At 48.2% G+C, this 11,287-nt stretch overlaps 1 long non-coding RNA gene across 1 annotated transcript; it reads right to left on the bottom strand.

Annotated features, from left to right (window-relative positions):
• Positions 1-444: 444 nt before the first annotated feature.
• On the bottom strand, positions 445-10,917 carry LOC309854033. The gene is made up of 3 exons (XR_014306076.1): positions 10,777-10,917; positions 7,923-8,044; positions 445-728 (listed from the first exon to the last, which is right to left on the bottom strand). It is a non-coding gene; the product is annotated as an uncharacterized lncRNA (long non-coding RNA).
• Between the last annotated feature and the right edge of the window lie 370 nt (positions 10,918-11,287).

Raw genomic sequence — 11,287 nt, 5'->3', positions numbered from 1 at the left:
AACCGCTTAAATGCTAATCAAGGGGAGCTATTTGCATAATGTAGGGTAGAACCATAAGCAGCTGGATTTTCTTTTAAAGAATAAGATGGGATTCATTCCCATTTCAAATGGTCTCCAAGGCAGAGTGATTTGGAGGGAAAAAAATAAAACAAGTCAGAGAATACAATACTCCTAACTAGACAAATATACATAAGGCCCAAGAGGACTCAGGTTACCCATAGAGTGCTTTTGCAGACAACAGAAAAGGAAATGACTTTGAAAAAATAAAAACTAAAAAATAAGCGAACAGAAATGAGACTTCCCTGGGAAAAGCAAACTTGCCTTTTTGTTTTTAACCTTATATTTATCTTGTACTTTCATGCTATTCACTTTGTTTCCCATATAAGGAGTGTGTATTCGTGTATTTGATAAATTTGGAAGACTACAACGAGTTGATGTGTTCCCTAGATCAGATATACAAAGACACCTGACCCTTGTGAAAACCTTAAAGCATTACAGACATTATTGGAAGAATCATTTGACCACAGCCCCCAAGCCCAGCAGTGTCGACTGTCCTAACAAAGTCACCACTGTTCTGGTATCTGGGTGGCTCAGTCTGTTAACCGTCTGCCTCTGGCTCTGGTCATGATCCCGGGGTCCAAGGATCAGGTCACAGGTTCCCCTGCTCAGTGGAGAGCCTACTTCTCTCTCTCCCTCTGCTTCTCCCCTTGCTTGTGTGCTCCCAATTTCTGTCAAAAAAAGAAAGAAAGAAGAAAGAAAGAAAGAAAGAAAGAAAGAAAGAAAGAAAGAAAGAAAGAAAGAAAGAAAGAGAAAGAAAGAAAGAAAGAAAGAAAGAAAGAAAGAAAGATAGATCTTAAAAAAAAGAAAAAGAAGTCACCACTGTTTTCACTTTGGCAAATACTTCTGCAGTCTTTAAATGACCCCTTTTTTTGTTAAGTCATAAAATACTATGTTTATTAAGCTGAAAGCAGAACTGCAAATAGTTTACATTTTGAAAAAGGGCATTTGGGGTTCAGGTAGACACACAGAGTGACTTGGGATCTTCAAAGTTTGGTCTCATCTCTGGCTTGACAATCATCTATTTCTCTGAGAGGTCTTTGGCTGCCATTCCAACCTTCTTGGCAGGTGACAGTATATAGGGCGTGTATCTGGGTAAAGAATCAGAGATAACATTTACAAGAAGGTGCTCCGACCCATCCACTTCCGGTCCAGGTGGGTTAATAAGAGACACAGCTGTGGTTCTGGGCTTGTCATCTTTTTTTCCGGGTGTGGATCCCAGGGTAGCATTCAGTCGTGGTGGGCCTTGTTTCTTAGGCAGTTGTCCCCTTCCTCCTGAATCTGGGGGTTTCATGTCATGAGCAGAGGAGTTTGGCGATGGAAAAGCTGAATGAGATTCCGCTTCTAGAAACTGGACAAAAAGTCCTGAAAAAGAATGATTGGCCACAGCTTGGTGATTTGGCTTCCCTGGTGCATTGGGGGCGCTTCTGGATCCAGGCTCCCCAGTCACCCCCTGGGCACACCCGTGGGCTCTTGACCACGCAGCTGCTGCAGCTGGTCTTCTTGGATCTCCAGTGTGCTTGCCATCAACCTCAACGCTTCTTGCTGTTCCGCATCACCTGCCTGGAGAGATCCCACAAAGAGTCTCCTTAGGAGGGTTTTGTCCACCATTCCTTCAGCCTTACTTACTAAGGTCAAGAGTTTCTTCTGTGTGTCCTCCAGTATTTCCTGCTGGACCTCATTCTGTTTCTTGAACTCTTGGAGTTGGTCCTCCTTCACCTCCAAGTCGGCATTTGTTTAATGCCATCGTCCCTGTAACAACTTCAGTTTTCCTTCTAGGGTGTCTGCCTTTTCCATCCATTCAGCATGTTCCAGCTTGAGGTTCGCTAGCCTTCGATCATAGTGCCTTCCCTCTTCCTGGGAGGCGGCAAGCCGGAGCGCAGCTTCCTCTTTCTGCTGGGTGACCACGTGCAGTTGCTCCCGCAGCAACTCCACCTGCAGACTGGCTCCATGCTTGCCCTTTTCCATGGCAGCGGAAGACAAAACGAGTTTTCCTGCAGGACCGTCACTTCCTCTCTTAGCTGAGCCACTTGGTCTTCTGAAGCCAAACGTTCCGGGCAACGAGAATCTTGGCTTCTGCAGCGAGGTGCCACCCTCTCTCCAGCTCCTGGGTTAGGCGCAATTCTCTCATGTAACTGGTGACCCTCCTTCTGGTGGGCACAGGTTTCCGTTTCGTTCTGTTTCTGTGCCAACACGACATCATCTCTCTCCTGTTGACCCACAACTGCCTTTTCCTGCTTTGACTGAACAGCGTCCATATGCCGGTTCAATTCCCCGATCTCGCCCTGTTCTTTCTCTCGCAGCAGTTCCTCCAGAGCAAGTGGTTCTCTTTCATCACGGCAGGCTGGGATTCCTCCTCCCTCCACATCTTTGAAAGCAGCCGATTTGTCTCTTGCAAGGCCTGATTTTCCATGTCCTTTTCTCTACATGTTTCCACCATCTTTGCATTTTCCTCTTTCCGCCGACACACATCCATTTCAAAATCTCCTATCCTCTCCTTCAGTCTGGTGACTGCCTGCCTCAGCAGCTCATTCTCACTCAGTTGGCCCCTGAGCTTCGCCTGTAAAGAAAGCAGTTCCTCACTTTTTGCTGGGATTCGGAGCTCCTGAGCCTGAGGGAAATCTTGTAGAACAGCCTGTTTCTCCTTCTGCTGCTCCATGTGGGAATCGGAATCGCTCTGTTCCTGTGGCTTCCCTTCTCCTTCCCCCGTAGCAGCCCCTGAAGCAATCCGTCTCTGCTGATTTCCTGGAGGGTTTGAATCTTTTTATCTTTTCCTTGCCCTGATTTTCTGAGCTCTTCTACCTCCTCTCGGAGCACCTTAGAAGACTCACTCACTCGGTCAGATTTCACGGCCTTCAGAGAGTCGGCTGCCTCTGCAGTGTCGCTGGAGGGAGGGAGGAAAATCGCGTCAAGGTTCCCTAAAAGGAGGTCCTTGGCATTGCAGAGCTCCCTGATGCGGAGCTGAAGTTGTGCCAGTTCCTTCTCTAGCTCTTGTAAGTGTATTTCATGTCCTTGGTAAGTGTGGATCTGGTCAAGAGAGGTCATCTGCGGTTTCAAAACCTCGCTGTTGGTGCAAGCCCATGCCTGGAGTTGTCGCAGATCTCTCTGAAGCTGGGGTGACTCACGCTTCATATTTTGGACTGTGGTCAGCACCTGCTCTTTCCACTCCTCCATGATCATCACCCGCTGTCTTAATGTGTCCCATTCCTGTAGAAGCTGCTGGAACTGATCAATAGAAACTCCTCCAACCGCATGACCAGTGCTGGGTGTCTGCAGGATTGTCATTAAAGTCTGGCATTTTAGACTTAACGCATCCACTTCCAGGTCTTTTTCTCGAATAATGTGTGACAAATTCCGAATCATTTCTCTAAACACCTCTATGTCACTGCTTTCTATTCTAGTGGACAGTTTTTGATTTTCCTCTTGCATCTTCTGGAGTTCTGCTTCTTTGGCAGCAAGTCGATTGGTCATTCTGTGATAGTTCCTTTTCAGATAGCTATTCTCCCTCGTCTTCTCATTTAGGACCACCAAGACCTGTTCGCTTTTCAAAGTACACTCTTGCAATTGGCGCTGAAGCTGTTCCATGTGCGCATTCTGGCAGTGAGAAGCCACAGAGATTTTCCTAGAAAGATTCTGAATTTCCAAATCCTTTTGCTGGATAATTTGAGTGAGTTTCCCAATCTCCTCTTTGGAGAGCCGATCCATCCGTTGATAGTCTCTAAGTTGTTGGCGGTGCCGGTCAGTGAGGTCTGCTAGCTTCCGCCAGTGGGTGTTTTGCAACCCCGCCACCTCCAGCTGATGTTTGTCCAGCTCCCGCTTCCACCGCTGCTCTAGATCCCTGATGTGACTCTTCAGTTTCCACAGTCTTTCTGTGTTGATGGTATTTGGTCCCTGGGTAGAACACTGGCACAACTTTTTCCAATGAGTCACTTCAGCCTCCAATGTTTCAATCTCATGGAGGAGTCTACTGATCTGTGTCTGGGTTGAGATGACATCAGCCAAATCCCTGGCATCCCCAGGGAAAGTCCCTTTCCGCAGCACATGTCTCTTAATATCGATGTCCCTGGTCAAAGAGGTCTGGCTGCTGTCCAAGGCCCCTAGGGAATGGCCTAGGCCAGAGCCCAGCCTACCAGACCAGGAGAACATCTGATGGTCATACAACTGTACTGGTCCGCGGTACAAAAGCATTCAGCCCAGTCAGACTACCCTGCCAAGTGTCCTAGAACCCCAAGCTGTGCAAGGCTAAGAATCAAAAGCCTACAGAGGTTTCCAGGCAACACCTGCATGCCCCTCCCCCGACCCCTCCTGTGAGCTCAGCTATGCCTAAGCATACAGACCTTTCCAGGCAACACCTGCATGCCCCTCCCCCACCCCCCTCTCCAGCGCTCCCTTGTGCCTAAGAATAGGGACCTTTTCAGGCAATGCCTGCATGCCCCTTCCCTACCCCTCTGCCCCCCCACCCCACCTCCTGCCGCTCACTCCCGCGCGCCTCTGCTGGTCAGGTAGCTCCAAACAGCCAAGGCCCCCTGGCCACTGGTCTGGGTCCCTGTCCCCACAGCTCATCCCCACAACTTCCCACCCAGGCCTCGGCCCCTTGTCCTCCTTGGTGCTTGTCCAGGGTGTGCCCCTAGTGCATGATCCCAACTGACTGCACCCAGGTGCTTGCCCCCAGAAAATGCACATGGCCCTCTACTACCCCCCTAAGTGGGATCACAATACACAAAGTCCTGTGGTATGGTCTTTCCACCCAATAGTACATTTTTCATTCTGGTGTAAATTACAGGGTCACACACATCCATCCAGCTAGGAGAGAGGATCCTCAGAGCACTTCACAGAGGTCTCTATCTGCACAGAGAATGGCCCTCATGGAGACTTTGTGTATTTCCAGCCTCCAGTGGCTCCAGAGTGCTCTGTCCCTCCTTGCCCCATCAGTTCTGCAGGGACAGCTTGGTGATGATTTGCTCTAGGCGGTTCACTGGCCACTGCCCACGCTGCGCCTCTATCACCTCCCGCAGCTGTGCGCCTAGACCAGGCAGGCATTAGGGCAGAATGTTGGACACGCCTGGTCCGCGGGTCCTCCGCCTGCACAGAGTGGCAGGTGTGCAGCAGCAGAGGCCTGATTCCACCCCCCTTGCCAGTCCTGACTGATGCTAGTCCAGGGGGATAGGGTTAGGAACCGCGCTGGCAGCTGTCCCGCGGGAGCCCCGCTGCCCACCCCATCGCCACGATGAAGAAGCAATTCTGCTGTGTGAAGCAGCTGGCCAACCAGACCCTGGCCTGTAAATACGCCCATTCGGGCCTGGATTGTGCCAGGTGAGGTCAGGAGCGGGAACAGGAGGGCTGGAGGCTCTCCTGGGGGCATGCTCACGTCCCCTGCCACCACCACGCACCAGGCACAAGGGGTCCTGGTCTGGGTCTGCGCCAAGCCACAGACTGGAGGCCAGCTTGGGCCAGTGCCAGAGTCTGGGAAGAGCTACTTGGTGGATTGGCCTTTCCAAGACGCCCCCTGCAGGGGGTGTCCACCGTCCTCTGTCCTGGCCATGCCCAGCATCGCCCTGGGGGGACTGCACCTGAGCCTTCCCCTGCCCCCCACACCAGGGTTTGCCCTGGGCAAAAACTCTGGGCACTGATGTGCCTGAGGCCCCGTGGACGCTGTGCTCTGGGGGAGGTGTTCTCTGCATTTCGGGAGCACCCTACCTCTGCAGATCCTCAGCTTCCAAGTGCCTAATTGCAGGAAAGAATTAATTGGAGGTCCGGCCCATAGGATCTGCCTCCGGACTTCCTGCTATCCATGGAGGGACCGTAGAGGTGCTGCTGCCTCCAAACCCAGGCCCCTGGGAGAAAAGAACTGTGGAAACGCTTTGGGCCGACTTTTAGGTTTATTTTTCTTTTTATTTTTTTTAAAGACCTTTTAAAAAATCCTTTCTCCCTCTGGGTTTGGATGCAGCTCCTCTCCAAGTTTCTTTGGTTTCTGCTTTAACGCCTGACAGGAAACATTATCCACTATGAAATGACAGCAGACACCAGGGTTTGTAGACCATCTGGCTGTTGGAATAGGAATCACTCACTGGTGGTTTTGAGAGCTCCTGGAGGTGATGGTCATATGCCCAGTTTTCTGGGGCACAGCTTTCAAGGTCCTTAGGGCTTCTGGCTGTACTGGACCTACTGACTGTTTATTCTGGATGAAATACCAAAGTGTGAGTCTTCCACAGCTATTGCTTTTTTGTTTTTTCCCCCAAGGACTGGGTCAAATGGGGAGTGAGGTTTGGCCAAAGCACATGTGACAGTTCTTCTGGTGTGTGTGTACCAAAATGCTTTTCCTTCCCCTCTCATTTTCTAAACTTGCAATTGAGGGTTTGCAGGTCCCTCCCCCAGAACTTTTCGCTTAGTGGCTTTGTTTTGTGTTTAATTTGGTTGCTACTCCACTCCATGATCTTAGTGTGCACTGACCCTGTTCCAGAGTTGATGCCTGTCCCCTAAAGCCTAGCAGTGCCTCCTTTGCCATCATTTGCAGGAAAAGATAGAAATAATGCCAAACGGCAGGTAGACAGGGGAGCAGTCCTAGAGTTTTGGAATGTAGGTGATGTTTGGTGGGGTGAGGTCCAGAGCCGATGTCGAGAAAGAGTTCTTGAGACCTCTTTGGTGCAAAACAGTGGTTTTATTAAAGCACGGGGACAGGATCCGTGCACAGAAAGTGTGGCATCAGTGTTGGGGGGGGGGGAACTGATACACCCTTGAAAGGTGGGGAAGGTAAGGAGAGGGAAGGGTTTCAAAAGAACTTTCCTATGCTAAGGAAGACCTACAAGATACTGGAGACCTTGCCATTGTCAAGTGGCAAGTGTCAAGTAGTTTTACCCTCTAGCAGGGAATGAACATGAAGATGGTTGGAACAGGCATTCTTTTGTTTCAAGGGGACTTGAGTTTTTTTAAAAAACCCTTTGGACCGATCCAAAAGACATCCACTAAATCTGTCCTACCCTGTGCTATTTGCCGTCCTTACTACTGGCAGATAACCTTATCCTTGGAAGGGGTACCTAAGACTCAGTGTACCTGGACCAAAAATGAAAATGTCAGATGTATTCCTGATCAACCCAACTATATGACACGAAGGAGAAAACAAACCTCGGGACCAATTTGAAAGGACGTGGGGCTGAGAGGAGGCATTTCTCCAGTGGCATCTGTTCCTACTGCACACGATCTGCCCCCGCATTCTGATCCAGCTCCTTCCGCCACACGATGGCCACTGAGGTACAGGCACCACTGACTGATGGACCAAAAAGACCTCCCTGAGCAAGCACAAGGCTCTGTACAGAGAAACACAGGAGCAACCTGGACTTGTGGGACCTGCAGTCTATTCGGTCCTGCTTCTGCCACTAACCAGACCCGTCTCATTTCCTGTGAGGGAAGTTAGAACTGTTCTTGATCGTTAACTGAGCAGGTGAGGGATGAAATCAGGGAGCAGCTATGAAAGGCCTTTGTACATATCACTATCACCAGCCTTGCACATCTCTAAACTGTACTGAAGACACTGTCACGCTGACAATAAAATCTTCGTGATTGTGAATACAGCAGACACGGGGGTCTAGCGCTCACAGTCCCACTGGCAGGGTCTTCCACTCATGCAGAGGACACGTCGATAAGGGTTTTTATCAGGAGCCCTGTTGATAACAGCAAAGGATGAGAAGCCAGGCACCCATCCTTCACCGGGGCCCCGGTGACATCAAGTACGTGGCTGACGGCGGCAGCAGGCGCAAGTAGCTGGGGACAGGCATGGGAGACAGGCAGTCACCTCCTAATATATTTTCAACATTTTGAACCAGGCGGCCACATTCACAAATGAAAGAAGAGGGCAAATGTTCACTTACCTTTAATCTCCAGAAGGTGGTCTCCATCCCAGTCCCAAGATTTAGAATTTGACCATGACATTCTGTCTTCTGCAGAAATGCCCTTACCAGCTGACTGACGCCATAGACTCGAGCAAAATATCCTGAGACAGAGACACAGAGACAAGTTATCGCTCCGTGAGATCAGAAAGCATCCCTGCAGAGCCCGCCCTGGGAGAAGAGCCTATGGGGATTCGGCTGCTCTTCTTTGGGGTCAGGGATTTTCCTGTGCACTCATGGGAGAAATCAAGACTTTCACATTCTCTTCTTTTTAACTTAAACCTGCTGGAACCAAAGTAACTACAATCTATTTAATGATTTAATGGTGGAAATAAAGATCTTAGAAATAAAAATGTCCCTTGGGCCACCTGGGTGGCTCGGTTGGTAAAGCATCTGCCTTTGGCTCAGGTCAGGATCTGCTCCCTGCTCTGCTGACAGCCTGTTTTTCCCTCTCCCTCTGGCTCTCCCACTCATGCTCTCCCTCTCCAATAAATAAATAAATGAAATCTTTAAAGATTACCATAAAATGTCCCATGATTTTACACAGGAAAGACAAGTGTTTTACATCAAAACATCAGATCTTAATGTTCCTCTTCGAAATATGATTTCGTGCCCAGGTGCAAACTACTGAGGACTCAGCTAAACATCAACATGCGAGATCAAGGTGATATAATATTTTGCAGTCAGAATATGGGGCAGATAAATGTCCAAGCAAAATGAAATAAAATAAAGCTGTATTTCTTACCATGTTCCCTTCATCTCCAACCTGTGTGGGTAAAACTCTCTATGCTTATAAACTGACCTCACAGACTGACTGCAGAAGAGGAAGGCATGAGCAAACATTGCCCCCAAAATGGACTTATTCAGCTCCAGGGTGAGGGGCTTGGGTAAAGGAGATGGCGAATAAATAGGGGAAAGGAAGATAGAATCTGTGTTCTACAGCCCTGTTGCTTAAAGTGTAACTATCTTAAGAACAAAACCTGAGCAGCATTTAGAAATGTACTGCAATGTGATATAGGAGTTCTGTGTATATTGATTCTCCTAATAAATCATTTGAGCTTGTAGTTTACAGGTTATCTTGCATTTTATTTCTAGGAAATCATTTTTGTTGTATGTTATACAGTATCATCCACAACAGACTGGATGTTGAAACAAAAACTGAAAAGATGCTCACCACACCCTACTTGGGAAGCACTCTGGACATGCCAGCCCATGCAGAGAGAGAAGGCAGGCAGGCTGCTGACTCGCTGCCTCAGGGCACCCAGGTCCCCAGGGCTCCAAGGGGCAGCCCCGAAAGCTGCCTCAGGAGTCCCGAATGGAGGCTTCAGGCCTCTTAGGTAGGCCTGGTCCCATCTTCCTAAAGCCTGGGTTTCACCCTCAGCTCAAAGGAAGGTCCTTGTCCTTATTGTCACTTTAAACTTTCTTTGCATTTCTTACAAAATCAACCCAGAGGCTCTATCTTTTTGGCCAGGATTCCCTGCATGCCCAAGGACTTGGGGTCATTTGGCTAATTTCTCCATCTGATCGAGAATGAGTCACCCTCCCATCTCAAATCTTTTCATTGCCTTCCTTGATAGAAAGGACTTGCAGAGCCTAAGAGTGTTATTATCACTTTAATATGGCCAAAAAGGTGATTCCTTACTTGGACAGTTCACTGTAAAAGATACTAGAAATGGTTCTTAAGCATATAAAAATGATCCTTAATTTCAGCCCCCAAATAAGAGGAATACAATACCATAAATATACTGTAAGATCACATTTTTTGCATAACAGATGAACCACAATGAAAAGTTCCCTGTGCTGGTGAGGATGTTGGGAAATGAGCACTTTCATATGCCACCAGAGAGAGTGAACACTGGAACTCTCTCTTTTGAAGAATGAACCCCTAAAACCTCAGGACTCTGGGCTGATGAGGGGACATTGGGAGGGAGGGAGTCACTTGCCTCTGTTCATCCTGGAGGCCTTCTTCTCCTTAGACAGTCTTATAAAATGCTGGATGGAAGGTTCATACCAGTAGCTGATGCTTACTGCAGACCTAGAGGGGAAGAAACGAGGCAGGTAAGGGGAGGTCAATAGGTTCGGGCCCAGTTCTCAGGAAGCAGGTCAAGGAGGACAATCAGCTACCTCCAAAGGTCAGCAGAGGCGCATTTCAGGCACCATTACAAACCTCAGCAGACTCAGCCATCTGTCTTGGTGCTCACGTACACCCCTCACCGTTCCACCCCTTGCCAGTGGCCGTTTCTTCTCTTTATTTGCTCAGGTGCCTAACTCCCTTCCCAGGACCCTACAGAGCACAGCATCTCACCTCATACCTCACCTAGAAGACCTGCCACCATTTATCCCCTCAGCAAACTCACTGGCAAGAGCCAGACAGACAATTATGCTCGACCACAAGTTCTAGGTCTATGGGAAAAGAGCTCCAAGATTGTTTCCTAAAACTCACTTGAATGACTTCCTAAGCCTTTCCCCCAGCTCTGTAATAGGTACCACTCCTTCACATCCCTTAGGGAGGTCGCAGTGGGAAAACCAGGAACCAATAAACATAATAGCTACAACGTAGAAAATGGTGCAGTAGCCTGAACTCTGATCTACACAACCTGGAAAATGCTATGGTAGCCTAAACTCTCCATGGTGTACGCTACAAGGAACCAAAGTTTTAGTGTTCTAAGCCAGGAGCTGAAGCCCAAATTACCAGTGAAGGTCTTCTGCCAACTGTGAGGAACCAGCCTTAGGGAAACAAGAAATAGCAGAGGGAGCCTGGATCTCTAAGGCAATCTGAAGCCATTTTGACCTTTGCCCTTCAATGGGTATCTTGGGAATTAACAAACATCTTTACCATTTAAACCAAACGGTATGTGCGGTCAGCTCTTGGTTTCAGCTCAGGTCCCGATCTCAGGGTCCTGGCATCCAGCCCGGCACTGGACTTCATCGTGAGTGGGGAGTCTGCTTCAGGATTCTCTCTCCCTCTCTCCACAAATATCTGTTTAATGGACACATGTATAAACGTGCTAAATTGTTTGACAGGTAAATTTTGTATTATAATATTTAAAAAAATGCTGTTATAAGTGAAAACCCAACCCTCCAAAATTTTTAGTAGAAGCTAATTTAGTTTTCAACAAATTCTCACAGTTACCAAAGGCCAAAGATTGTATTTTCTAACACCAACTGTAATAGAATTAAAAGCAACTTAACATGACAGTTTTCCATTTAAGGTGTATTGTTTAGCAATGTCTAACAGCAGGTATTTCATTCTCATCTACATGGTCAAAAAAAAAAAAAAAAAAACCCAAAGCACAGTCAATACATTGCTCAGTAAGTATACTCTTGGGCATTTATTCTAAAGAAAG

This window comes from Mustela nivalis (genome assembly GCF_964662115.1).
Source record: "Mustela nivalis genome assembly, chromosome: 19".
NCBI lineage: Eukaryota > Metazoa > Chordata > Mammalia > Carnivora > Mustelidae > Mustela > Mustela nivalis.
Note: the sequence above shows the minus strand (reverse complement) of the source record. Positions and strands in the feature narration are given on the sequence as shown.